General features: G+C 42.4%; 1 protein-coding gene across 1 annotated transcript in view; it reads right to left on the bottom strand.

The window, feature by feature from the left end:
• ASB7 (ankyrin repeat and SOCS box containing 7) overlaps positions 1-13314 on the bottom strand; it is a 64058-nt gene extending 50744 nt beyond the window's left edge. The window contains exons 1-2 of the mRNA XM_030189743.1: positions 12998-13314; positions 12824-12898 (exon numbers count right to left, since the gene is read on the bottom strand). The gene's annotated coding sequence lies outside the window, so the exon portion shown is untranslated. The remainder of the gene's footprint in view (positions 1-12823; positions 12899-12997) is intronic.
• Between the last annotated feature and the right edge of the window lie 388 nt (positions 13315-13702).

The following is a 13702-nucleotide window of genomic DNA, read 5'->3' as shown; positions in this document are numbered from 1 at the left end:
CATAGTAAATAGAATTACAAAGTCTTGAAGGAGAATATTACAAGTTGTAGTAAACATAGTAGTAGTGGGGTTTTGAGGATATGTAAATTGAGCATGGAGAGGTAAACAAAGGTAGGATGAGCAAAAGGAGAAGAGATTGGGAAGGGTATGGTGTAGGGAGGATGAAGAAGAAAAGATTGAGGAATGAGCATAAGGAGATTGGGAGACATGGTCTAAGGTATGATAATCGTCAGGACAGGAGTCATGTGGGTGGGCTTAAAAAGTCAAGTTGGGTCGTTAGGGTAAGCTTTCTTGCAGAGATGGGTCTTCAACATTTTTCTGAAGGGTAGATACTCGTTGATTGTTCGGATGGATCTTGGTAGAGTGTTCCAAAGCTGGCTGCCCAAAAAGGAGAAACTGGATGCATAGGAGGTTTTGTATTTAATTCCTTTGCAGTTGGGAAGGTGTAAATTGAGGTAAGTACGGTAAGTAAGTTGCGTGCGTTATTATAGAATCCACGTCAATTTTGACGCGCTACATAGAATCCCGGGGATATATGGTAAATTATCATTTTACACTTAAGTATCTTCATCCAGGATCTAAAGTACTTTAGATCCAGAACAAAAAAATGTAAAACCTAATATCAGTCGGAGTTGAACAGTAGGAAAACAGGAGATGGAGTTGACGGTTTGGTTAAATTGATGCCGCAGTCCTGGTTTTCGGCCCAGTATGCTTTTTAGCAGCTGCCAAAAAAATAAACAGAACGCTCGCAATTATTTGAAAAGGAATGCATAGCAAAACCTGAGAATATCATCATGCCTCAGTACAAGTCTATAATGTGATCACATCTTATCGCACCATCTCAAAAAAAAGATATAATGCAACTAGAAAAACTTCAGAGAAGGGTAACAAAGATGGTTATTAAGGAAGACTATAGCGATTACAGCTCATCTGTTTGGAAAAAAAGAAAAGATAACTGAAAAAGTGAAATGAAATATGAAAATCAAGAGTGGCGTGGAATGGTTAAGCAGGGGACTCTCCATGAAACTAACAACCAGCAGGCTGAAAACAAATCACAGAAAGTATTTTGTCACACAAAGCATAAATTAAGCTGTGGAATGTTACAGGAGGACCCAGTCAAGGTAATCGGCACAACAGGATTCAAGAGAGATTTGGCCAAGTTGCTGAAGGAAAAGTCCATTAAAATGTTCCAGTTAGGCTTGGGAAAGCCTTTGTTTATCCCTGCAAATGAGCCATTCTACGTTTTGGGACCTTCCAGGTACTTGTGACTCAGACTTGCTACTATTGGATACAGGATGCTGTGTAATCAGATCAAGGTCCACTGAGCCCAAGGCTTCACTCGTGCTCTGATGTGCTCTAGTCTGTGCTAGACTGTTAAAAGCACAGTAAATGCCCAGCTGTGATAATAACTTTTTAATGATTTGGACAACTCTGCACTAGAAATTTGGATAAGACCACAAGCTTATTTCACAGAGACTAAACAGCTTTCAGATTACTTAAATCCATGATGCTAGAAAATATGTACCATATTAGACTTTCACCACACTGTTCACATGTTTGGTTAAGTACTGTAATGCCCTCAAACCCCAGAATCATTGCAATACTAGGTTGCATCATAACAGTTGATTTTTCAAAAAAGAACTTTGCTTAAAAGGCATTGTAGGAAAAAAATTACAGTTCCTAGAAGAAAAACAAATCAACCATTATCCTTGTCTTTGTGTGAATAATCTTTACTGTTAGTTATTGAAGTAACCACTGTCCTACAAATTAAGAAAGCTCAAAACTTCTATCATAGTAACATAGTAGATGACGGCAGAAAAAGACCTGCACGGTCCATCCAGTCTGCCCAAGAAATGTGCCACTTTTTTGTGTATACCTTACCTTGATTTGTACCTGTCTTTTTCAGGGCACAGACCGTACAAGTCTGCCCAGCACTATCCTCGCCTCCCAACCACCAGCCCCGCCTCCCACTACCGGCTCTGTTATCCAATCTCGGCTAAGCTCCTGAAGATCCATTCCTTCGGCACAGGATTCCTTTATGCTTATCCCACGCATGTTTGAATTCCGTTACCGTTTTCATTTCCACCACCTCCCGCGGGAGGGCATTCCAAGCATCCACCACCCTCTCTGTGAAAAACTACTTCCTGACATTTTCTTGAGTCTGCCCCCCTTCACTCTCATATCATGTCCTCTCGTTCTACCGCCCTCCCATCTCCGGAAAAGGTTCGTTTGCGGATTAATACCTTTCAAATATTTGAACGTCTGTATTATATCACCCCTGTTTCTCCTTTCCTCCAGGGTATACATGTTCAGGTCAGAGTGACTGGTTAAGTTAGGCTATATCCTTCCTTTGCATTTTGATGCATTGACACTGAATAATGATGCAAAGAGTTGCGGGGGAACCATGCGACACATAGCGAGTGCTCTCCTGTCAGCGTTAGTTTATTTTTATTAGAGGAGAGTGGTAGCCGTGTTAGTCCACTCTTAAGGTTATCAATAGAAATCAAACAAAATAAAACATGGAAAAGAAAATAAGATGATACCTTTTTTATTGGACATAACTTAATACATTTCTTGATTAGCTTTCGAAGGTTGCCCTTCTTCCTCAGATCGGAAATAAGCAAATGTGCTAGCTGACAGTGTATATAAGTGAAAACATTCAAGCATTACTATGACAGTCTGACAGGGTGGGAGGAGGGGGGTGGGTAGGAAGTATGCATGGGGATCTTTCACTTGCTCATCTTCCAATGTGGTATATATCATTCAGTGTAAAAAATGTAACGAAGGATGCTATATTGGAGAAACAGGCCAGATGCTTAAGACAAGATTCAATTTACATAGACATCATATGAACAATACTGGTGCCAGCAGGGTTCCCACGCCTGTTCGTCAACATTTTACAGGACCAGGACACTGTACCAGTGATTTCACAGTGAGAATCCTGAAAGGTAACTTTAAAACCATACAAGAACGTAAGACCTTTGAAGTCAGAATGATTGAATATTTTAACACCCAACAGAAAGGACTTAACAAGGACCTGGGGTTCCTAGCCCATTATAAACCATAAAGCTGTATGTCTCTGTTGATCACCCCATCCCTCACCTATCCACACCCATCCTGTTAGAATATCAATGATATGCTTTGATGTCCCCATGCATACCTCCGACCCACCCCCATCCTCCCACCCTGTCAGACTGTCACAGTAATGCTTGAAGGTTTTCACTTATATACACTGTCAGCTAGCAAATTTTCTTATTTCCGATCTGAGGAAGAAGAGCAACCTTCGAAAGCTAATCAAGAAATGTATTAAGTTATGTCCAATAAAAAAGGTATCATCTTATTTTCTTTTCCATGTTTTATTTTGTTTGGTTTCTATTGATAACTTTATTTTTATTAAAACAGCAGCATTAATCGCTTCTTCTCAGTGCTATATCAAAGGATCTGACAATATTAAGCACATGGCGCGTAAACCGAATAAGAATGACAACTTGTTTGCCGTCTAATCTGCTTCCAAACGACTGAAGCGTGAGCCTAGCACGCCTGAGAAGCCCTTAATGGCGCTGCTGCCCTCAGGCAAACCAAATGACATAGCCGATGATTAAAAAAAAATCATTGCGGGAACCTATGCAACAGAACTATACTGGTACGTCAGATTAAATCTGACCTTGCTGCGAGGTTGTCTCAACTCACCCAGTTCAGTGCGAGGCTTGAGCACCTCAAGGAACATGCTTCTGCACATGACGAGCAGCACTTAGAGATACAGTGCAAGTTAAACAAAATCGACGTGCGTCAACACGAAATAGAAGACCTTTCCAATCGCATGTGTAGGAACAACTTGCACCTGTTAGGTTTTCCTGAAAATCTGGAAGGTAAAGACATTTCGGCGTTTCTACAATCTTTTTTGTATAAACTATTAGATATTGATCTGGAAGTTGTCTTCTATATTGAGTGCGCACATCATATCCCCACGCAACTCAAGGCCTATAATTATGAAGTTCTTAAGGCACAACCAAGTTACAATGTTGTTGGACAATGCCTGCTCCGAGAAACTGATGGTATACAAGGGTGCTAAAATCATTCTGTGTCTCCAAGCCGACTGCCAAGAAAAGAAAAGTGTTCTTGGATTTGTGTCCCAAACTAAAGGCCTTGGGTACACAGTATGGCCTTCTATATCCAGCAATAACGCGTATAACATTCCAGAATGCCACAAAACATTTTTCTGAACCCTCGGAGCGATTGAAATTTATACAATTGCACTACTACTACTACTACTTAACATTTCTAAAGCGCTACTAGGGTTACGCAGCGCTGTACAATTTAACATAAAAGGACAGGCCCTGCTCAAAGAGCTTACAATCTAAAGGACAAGTGAGTAGTCAATTTGACAGGGGCAGTCAAATTGGGGCAGTCTGGATATCCTGAAGGTAAGAGTTAGGTGCCGAAGGCAGCATTGAAGAGGTGGGCTTTAAGCAAAGACTTGAAGATGGGCAGGGAGGGGGCTTGACGTAGGGGCTCAGGAAGGTTGTTCCAGGCATAGGGTGAGGCGAGGCAGAATGGGCGGAGCCTGGAGTTGGCAGTGGTGGAGAAGGGTACTGAGAGGAGGGATTTGTCCCGTGAACGGAGGTTTCGGGTGGGAACATAAGGGGAGATGAGGGTAGAGAGGTAGTGAGGGGCAGCAGATTGAGTACATTTGTAGGTAAGAAGGAGCACTCAGCTCCTATACTGCGATATGAGCTGTGCCTTACATTACTAAATATAGTTACTTCAGTAATGGCTGCCGATAGTTACCACCACCTTCAATATGCATGCCGGGGAGGGACTCATTGCTCCTCCACACTGGCTACACGAGTTCCCGTTGAGACTCCTGTCTACATTTCATTTCAAAATTTTTTAAAAATTGTTCTGAACTTTAGTTTCATTTCTTCATGCATGAGGATCCCTCATCTATGTGAACGTTAAGGTTTGCTATTGACAAGAACTAAAATGGAGGTCCCACATTTAAATTTTGTTACACAGCTTTACTATGACTAAACTGCTTAATGTGAAAGGCTTATCCTTCTTTATCTCAAGAAATTAGAAGCAGATATATGCGTACTAGAAGAATCACATTTGGATACCAATGAAGCAAGCAAAGGATCAGGTAAATGGTTTGACCAGTGCCACGCTGTCCCTGCAAAGGGCAGGAAAAATGGGGTGATTACCTTAATTCGTCAAAAACTTTCCATTTCAGGCCTCCTCTCATACCCTGGACCCCAATGGCCGCTGGCTGCGCCTGGAAGGCTCAATCAACTGGAAACTCATAACTATACTCAACATATATGAACCAAATGTTGATGATCCCGATTTTTTTTCCAACACATTAACAGTTCAGGATCATCCTCTTTATCAATTGCTGCTATACTGGGTGGCGACTTCAACTTTCCTTTGGACATTTGTGCGGACAGAACTTTGAATTGTCAACTCACCAAACTGAAAGTATGCTCTACCCTGTGATCTCTAATACATCTTTTTTTTATTGAAATGTTGCAAATCAACCAACTATGCATATAAAAATGATAGCAGTACAAAACACCCCACCCCTATCCCTCCCTCTCCTCTCTAGTACTGTGGCATATAGTTGTCATATCAAAAGGCCAAAGTAAGCAAGCTGGGGTGCTATCCCTTGCTTACTTACCAGGAGGAGTATCTATTTGCTAACTAGATACTTTTGTTCTGTTTTCACAGAAGAAAATCCTGGAGAAGGACCGCGATGGACTGGCAAAAGTACATGTGAGAATGGAGTGGATATAGCACCGTTCACGGAAGAGAGTGTGTATGAACAACTTAAACATCTAAAGGTGGACAATGCCATGGGACCGGACGGGATCCACCCCAGGATATTGAGGGAGCTCAGAGAGATTCTGGCAGGTCCTCTTAAAGATTTGTTTAATAAATCCTTGGAGACGGGAGAGGTTCCGAGAGACTGGAGAATGGCGGAGGTGGTCCCCCTTCACAAAAGTGGTGATAGGGAAGAAGCTGGAAACTACAGGCCGGTAAGCCTCACTTCGGTTATTGGAAAAGTAATGGAAGCCATGCTGAAGGAAAGGATAGTGAATTTCCTGGAAGCCAATAAGTTGCAAGATCCGAGACAACATGGTTTTACCAAAGGGAAATCGTGTCAAACGAATCTCATTGAATTCTTTGACTGGGTGACCGGAGAATTAAATCAAGGACGTGCTACTTAGATTTCAGCAAAACTTTTGACACAGTTCCCCACAGGAGGCTCTTGAATAAACTAGAAGGGCTGAAGATAGGACCCGAAATGGTGAACTGGATTAGGAACTGGTTGACAGGCAGACGCCAGGGTGGTGGTAAATGGAGTTCACTCGGAGAGAAAGGTGAGTAGTGGAGTGCCTCAGGGATCGGTGCTGGGGCTGATTCTATTCAATATATTTGCGAGTGATATTGCCGAAGGCTTACAAGGTAAAGTTTGCCTTTTTGCGGATGACGCTAAGATTTGCAACAGAGTGGACACCCCGGAGGGAGTGGAAAGCATGAAAAAAGATCTGCGGAAGCTAGAAGAATGGTCTAACCATTGGCAATTAAAATTCAATGTGAAGAAATGCAAAGTGATGCACTTAGGGAGTAGAAATCCACGGGAGATGTATATGTTAGGCGGTGAGAGTCTGATAGGTTCGGACGGGGAGAGGGATCTTGGGGTGATAGTATCTGAGGACCTGAAGGTGACGAAACATTGTGACAAGGCGGTGGCCGTAGCTAGAAGATTGCTAGGCTGTATAGAGAGAGGTGTGACCAGCAGAAGAAAAGAGGTTTTAATACATCTGTATAAGTCGTTGGTGAGGCCCCACCTGGAGTATTGTGTTCAGTTTTGGAGACCGTATCTTGTGAAGGATGTGAAAAAAAATGGAAGGGGTGCAAAGAAAAGCTACGAGAATGGTATGGGATTTGCGTTACAAGACCTATGAGGAGAGACTTGCTGACCTGAACATGTATACCCTGGAGGAAGGAGAAACAGGGGTGATATGATACAGACGTTCAAATATTTGAAAGGTATTAATCTGCAAACGAACCTTTTCCGGAGAGGGGAAGGCGGTAGAACCAGAGGATATGAAATGAGATTGAAGGAGGGCAGACTCAAGAAAAATGTCAGGAAGTATTTTTTCACGGAAAGTGTGGAATGCCCTCCCGCGGGAGGTGGTGGAGAGGAAAACGGTAACGGAATTCAAACATGCGTGGGATAAACATAAAGGAATCCTGCTCAGAAGGAGGGGATCCCCAGAAGCTTAGCCAGCGGTGGGAGGCAGGGCAGACTTATACGGTCTGTGCCCTGAAAAAGACAGGTACAAATCAAGGTAAGGTATACACAAAAAATGACACATGTGAGTTTATCTTGTTGGGCAGACTGGGTGGACCATGCAGGTCTTTTTCTGCCGTCATCTACTATGTTACTAACTCTCGTCTTCCATTGTTCATAGACTTGTAATGTAATAAAAGTTAGACAGTCGAGTCTCTAATACATCTTAACGGATTCCCACTTCAGGCACAGGCAGCTCCTTGCGACTCTGGGCAAGTCACTTAACCCTCCATTGCCCCAAGTACCTGTATACAATATGTAAGCCGCATTGAGCCTGCCATGAGTGGGAAAGCGTGGGGTACAAATGTAACAAAAATAAAATAAAAAATGGATTGCCTTATGGAGATTGCTACATCCTACCACAAGGGAGTATTCCTTTTACTCTAATCCACATCACACATACTCTAGACTCAATTATACAGTTGGCATCGAAGACCTGCTTCCCATGCATAAGTCTGCAAAAAGCCACAAAATATCGATTTCAGACCATGCTGCTCTTACTTATGATTTTTCTTGGTTCTCTTGAGTGTACGAAATCCTCAGCATGGAGATTTAATACTACTCTAACAGATGACTTGTATCTCAAAAATTTGCAGAATTTTTCAAAATCAACAATGACCCAAATATGCCCTTTGTCACTATTTGGAAATCTTTTAAAGCCTGGCTGTGAGGAGATGTAATCAGCTTCTCAACACACCTTCAAAAAACAATAATGCTTCCACTGCTCAACTGGAAAATGAAATTTGCTAACTTGAGTTTACCCTCTATACAGGTTCTTCTAAAACCGTTTTGCAAAAGCTGTGCTCCTTCAGCAATCACTTTTAAACAATGCTATTATTTGGAAGCCAACAAAGAAGGGAAGCTATTAGCCTCCTACCTCAAGGGTAGAAAAGTGAAACAACGCATTACTTACATCAGGTCTCCCATGGATTTATCTTAAGTGGTTCCCAAACTTTTTCAGTTCACGGCACTTTGTGTCTGAGCAAGTTTTCACGGCAACGTCCCCCCGGCCACACCGATCTTCGCCCCCCCCCCCCCGACAACACGGGTCTCCATCTTTTTCTCTGCACAAATATAACAGTGCTAGGGTGTCCCTATAACCAGCCCTTCCAAATGACACAATTACGATTTATAAGAAATTACTACTCTACCTATGAAAAAAGGTTGGAGTTTAAGGTAGGGTAGGTAATGAGGGTTGTTGTGGTTTTATGGTTCACTTGTTTGGCTGTTCTGGTTCTTTGTTTTTTGGAAACCGGCGTGGGTGAATGATATCATTGTAAATAAAATGTCTGAGTGATGAGCCTACTGAAACTCTCACTAATGTATCTTAAAGTGTGCGTGCATATCATCCGGTTTTTGGGTTGTTTTTTTTCAAATAAGAAAAATGACCTTGCACTATGTGGCACACGTATGGGAGCAGGTTAAAAATATTTTATTAATTTGGAGTTTACCTTACATCTCATTCTGTAGTAGCTCAAGAGTAATGTTCAAGTATAGCAGGCATTTCCTTGTCCCCGGAGGGCTCTCAATGGGCTTTTGTACCTGAAGCAACGAAGGGTTAGTGACTTATCAAAGATTACGAGCAATAGTCGTGGGTTATGAACCAGGCTTTGGTTGTCAGTCTGGTGCTCTAAACACTTCCTGCTCCCTGTCCCCAGTGGCCACGAAAAAAAAGGGGGGGCACGGCCGCAGCAGCCTTCAAGCATGCGCTGTCGGCTCTGCTGCTCCTCTGCCCCCCGCTGATGTCAACTTCCAGTTCCGGGAGCAGATGACCGGCTTGAATACTGTTGCAGTCCTGCGTGCACTTGCTTTTTTTTTTGTATTTGACTTTCTGCCGCTGCTGTCTTCAGTAGCAGTTTGGGTGGGAGGGAGGTCAGGATTTGACACAAGGGTGCCACGGCGCACAATTTGGAAAGCGCTGTTATACAGCTACTTCTCAAATCCTGGAAGCCTTCAAAACTTTTAAACCAAATTAAATTCCTCAGGGAGTTATTTTCTGAAGCCGATCTCTTCATTCTTATCTGGTCTACAGCTGCTGCGTCTTTCAGATCAACAACTACAACTGCTAAACAAACCTATTCTTCGATTTGAAATCTTACCAGCTATCATGTCTCTTCCACCAGCAAAAGCTCTGGGCTCGGGCAACCTATAGGGTCATTCCACGTCAAGTGGTCTGGTGGGCCCTGCGCGACCCATCACGGATTTCGATGAAATTTTCTGTGAATATTCATACATGTCCCCAATGAACATTGGTAAAGTTTTACGTTCGCCGATGCAATACTTGTTGAGATATAGTAATCTGTTTGACCCCATACTGCAGCCTTCTATGGTATGACTCCGAGATTTCGGCAACTTTGAGACACTGTATCTCCAGCCATCTTGTACAACTTTTTGCGCTCTATTAAACAAAATAATAAAAAAATCTTCATGAGCAATTTCCATGAAGAAAACTTGGAGCAAACTTGGTCCGAAAAATTTGCGGCACAAAAAAATTGTAAAGTTTGGCTTTTTATATCTCTGGAATTAAAGGTGTGATAAACGTGAAACTTTGCACACAACAACTTATCAACACAAGGTTTTCGAATATAAAATTTCATTCTCCTAATATTTTCCATTAGTTCACAAATTGAGTGTAAAGTTGATGATTTTTGCAAAAACGCCAAAAGTAGGGTACTTTTAGCCCACTTTTACAAAAAAAGACCCGGAAACGCTTTTTAATCATTTTCATTAGAAAGAGCACGTTTCAAACCCCTTAAAAAAGTAGGGTTGGTTTTTCATCGAAATCCGTGATGGTCGAGCAGGGCACTTCTCTGAAATCAGACCACTTGATATGGAATGACCCATCTGTAGAATTTTACAGATCATTTTCTGCCTCCCTCTCCGAGAAATTACAACACGACTACCCAGCACTACTCAACTCCCCTGAACAACTGGGTAGATTCCTGGAAGCTAACATTGTTGTCCTGGCTAAGCCTAACAGGGATCCTCACCTTGTTCAAAATTACAGACCCATCTCTCTCAATTCAGATTACAAAATATATATGAAAAATGTTTATGTTCTAGGCTTGAAAAAATGATTCACACTCTTAATCAGAGACCAAACAGGATTCATGAAGAATCGCTTTGGAGCCGGTAACACGAGACTCTTATGATCCACTCTGCTCGGTCGAGGGCCTATCCAGTTCTGTCTCTTTTGATGCACAGCAGAAATACTTATATACTGTGCTGTTACATTTTGGAATCCCAGGCATGTTTCTTCAAATGCTGAGATTATTGTATACTTACCCCTCCTGCACACATAGCTGCTAACGGTGAACTTTCTGATGTGTTGCTACTAAATAGGAGTACTCATCAAGGATGCCCCATTTCCCCACTCTTATTCAACCTAGCGCTGCAGCTGCTGCCTATCCAACAAAGCAATAGCATGCACGTTGTTAAGTTTGATTCCGATCATTTTAAGCTTTCAGCTTATGCCAATGACATAATACTGTATCTTACCTGGCCCAAAGAATCACTACCTGCTCTTATCAACCTCGTTTCCCAATTTTCCAAATTATCAGGCTACAGAATCAACAGGGATAAAACTGAGCTCATGCCTCTTTATGAGTACTGTGTGCCCTTTTCCATACCTGGCTACTTGTTTAAATGATTAATATCCTCTATAAAATAGTTGGGTATTTTCCTTGAGAGAGATCTTTTTTCATCCATCAAAATTAATATGGACAAAGTTTTAACAAAAATTAAAGATTCTGTTTCAGCCTGGTCAACTGTACACCTCTCATGGTGGGCAGACTAGACTCCCTAAAGATGGTGGTAGTCCCTAAATTTACATATGTTTTAAATATGTTCCCTCTGCTACCTCCTTTTACAAAACAGCTGAGTGATTACTATTTTATTAGTTAAGCTGAAAACCCCTAAATTGTCACGTGGCGTCAACTTCCCTAGTCTTTTACTTTATCATAAAGCTTTCATATTGAGACATGGTCTGGAATGGCTTTCTCCCTCTGACCCTCTTTCATTACATTGATGATTATCTCTCAAACAGTATTTAATTACACCTCTCTCCATTCATCACTTGGTTGGAATGTGTCTCCCTAAGAACCTTGCAGGAAATCCTATTTTGAAGATTACTCACTCTTTACTTGCTAAATTAGATGGTTTGTTACAATCTTCCTGGTCCAAATCTTTATTTATACCTAAATGGAATAACCCACAATCTTGACTAATAAGAAACAAAATTTGTTGGGCACATTGGCCGAGAGCTGGCATACTTTGATTGTTATTTGAATATTTTTACTGCTGTAATTGTTTACTGCTTATATTTGATTTATTCTTACTGTACACAGCCTTAAGTGAATTCTTTCAAAAAGGCAGTAAATAAATCCTAATAATTAAATAAATATGGAATCTCAGTGCATTTATCCATCAGAGCTCTCACACTTGGAAAACTTTTTCAGAAATGCAAAGCCATTTTTCACTGCCTAATTCTCAATTTTTTCAATGGCTCCAATTAAGCTCCCTACTCAAAAAGTGTCATTTACATATCAAGGACTTCACCTCAACTCCAGAGTTACTTAATATACATACTAAATTGATAAGCACTGGGAATGCTGCCTCAAATACTATAAAACTCAAGTTATTCCCAGCTGTTTGAAATTATGTCAAAGACGGGAGAATGATATTTCACAAGCTATTGAAGATGCTCAGTGGGAAGCGATTTGGAACTCCACAATCATAGATCATTTTGGACTCCTTAAAATCCAATAAAATCAACTCATCCATATCTCCCAATTGCTGGTCATATAAACAATCCCCTGGCTCTTTCAAACACAAGTTATTTGAATGTTCTTACATACAGACTTATTGGCACACTGTTACTCGTATCTTAAATATTTTGAGACAACTATGTTATGAATACTTCTCTTTTGTTTTCAAGACACTCTGAATGACCATGACTGTTTACTACTGAATTTCCTTCTTGCTTAGCCCTCAAGGTGGTTTTTGCTTCCTGGAAATCCTTAGAACAAGCTAATAGCAATACGTGGTAGAACTTAGGATTCAAAATTATAAATCATGTAAACCATCTTTCCAAGACGTATAAGGTCTGTAAATCTTATGGGGAAAAAATGGTCCTCGCTTATTGGATTCCTTGAAAAATCTCGATATCCCTCTCTGTATTAAGTAGTAGAATGATATCCACAAGAATTGTTCTTTATACTCATGAGAATCCTGATGTTTCCCTTCTATCTTTATTGTTATTTGTTCATAGAAAACTAATAAACAAAGAGTTAAAAAAAAAAAAGATAAATGTTACTAAAAAAATCAGCAAAAAAACCCCCCAAAACATTAAAACTTTTAAAAAGAAAGGCAGCACCCACTATGATGGAGAAATGGAGGTACCTCGATTGCACCCTCGGGAGGGAGCCCTAGAGATGTGCACAGATTACTGGAAGGGGGGATTCTGGTTACCTGGAAATCTGCTCCCTGTTTCTTGTGTGATGCCCCAGAGACTTATTCCTCTCGGCCAACACTCTGCTGATGAGGCTGGAAGGCAAACAAACAAGAAAGGGATGACGGATGTAGCGGGGAGGGGGAAGGGGGTCAGGGGCCATCCGCCTCCGTCTCTCCGGGGCTCTGCCTTACCTGTCTCCCCAGCTCCGGGCCCTCTCCTGCTGCTGCTCCGAGGCCCCACATGACACCGCAGAGGGCTCCCCCACCCCGGAGACCGGACACGGCGCCCAGACAGCCACAAGCACCTCGGGTCACCGGGACGCTCCACACGAGCCGCAGCGACCAATCAGCGACCAGAGCTCCGACGGAACCCCTGTGCCGTAAACACACCAGTTCGGCTTCCCTGAGTGCCGTAAAGCGCCCGCACGGCAGCAAAGAGAGGGGAGGGGAGAGCGTAAAGCAGCTGGACTTTAACGCCTAACCCGATTGGCTGCTGCGCTCTCTCCGTGTCAGCAGTTGCTAAGCAGCGGCAAATGAGGTGGTTTGGATTGAGCTCAGGCGCAGAACGAAGACTACAATGCCCAGGATGCGAGGCAGCAAAGGAGGCGGGGAGAGCGTAAAGCAGCTGCACTTTAACGCCTAACCCGATTGGCTGCTGCGCTCTCGAGTCTCGATTGCTCCGCTTCCGTGTCGGCAGTTGCTAAGCGGCGGCAAATGAGGTGGTTTAGACTGAGCTCAGGCGCAGAACGAAGACTACAATGCCCAGGGTGCGCGGCAGCAAAGGAGGCGGGGAGAGCGTAATGCAGCTGGACTTTAACGCCTAACCCGATTGGCTGCTGCGCTCTCGATTGCTCCGCTTCCGTGTCGGCAGTTGCTAAGCGGCGGCAAATGAGGTGG

This window comes from Microcaecilia unicolor, chromosome 1 (genome assembly GCF_901765095.1).
Source record: "Microcaecilia unicolor chromosome 1, aMicUni1.1, whole genome shotgun sequence".
Lineage (NCBI taxonomy): Eukaryota > Metazoa > Chordata > Amphibia > Gymnophiona > Siphonopidae > Microcaecilia > Microcaecilia unicolor.
Note: the sequence above shows the minus strand (reverse complement) of the source record. Positions and strands in the feature narration are given on the sequence as shown.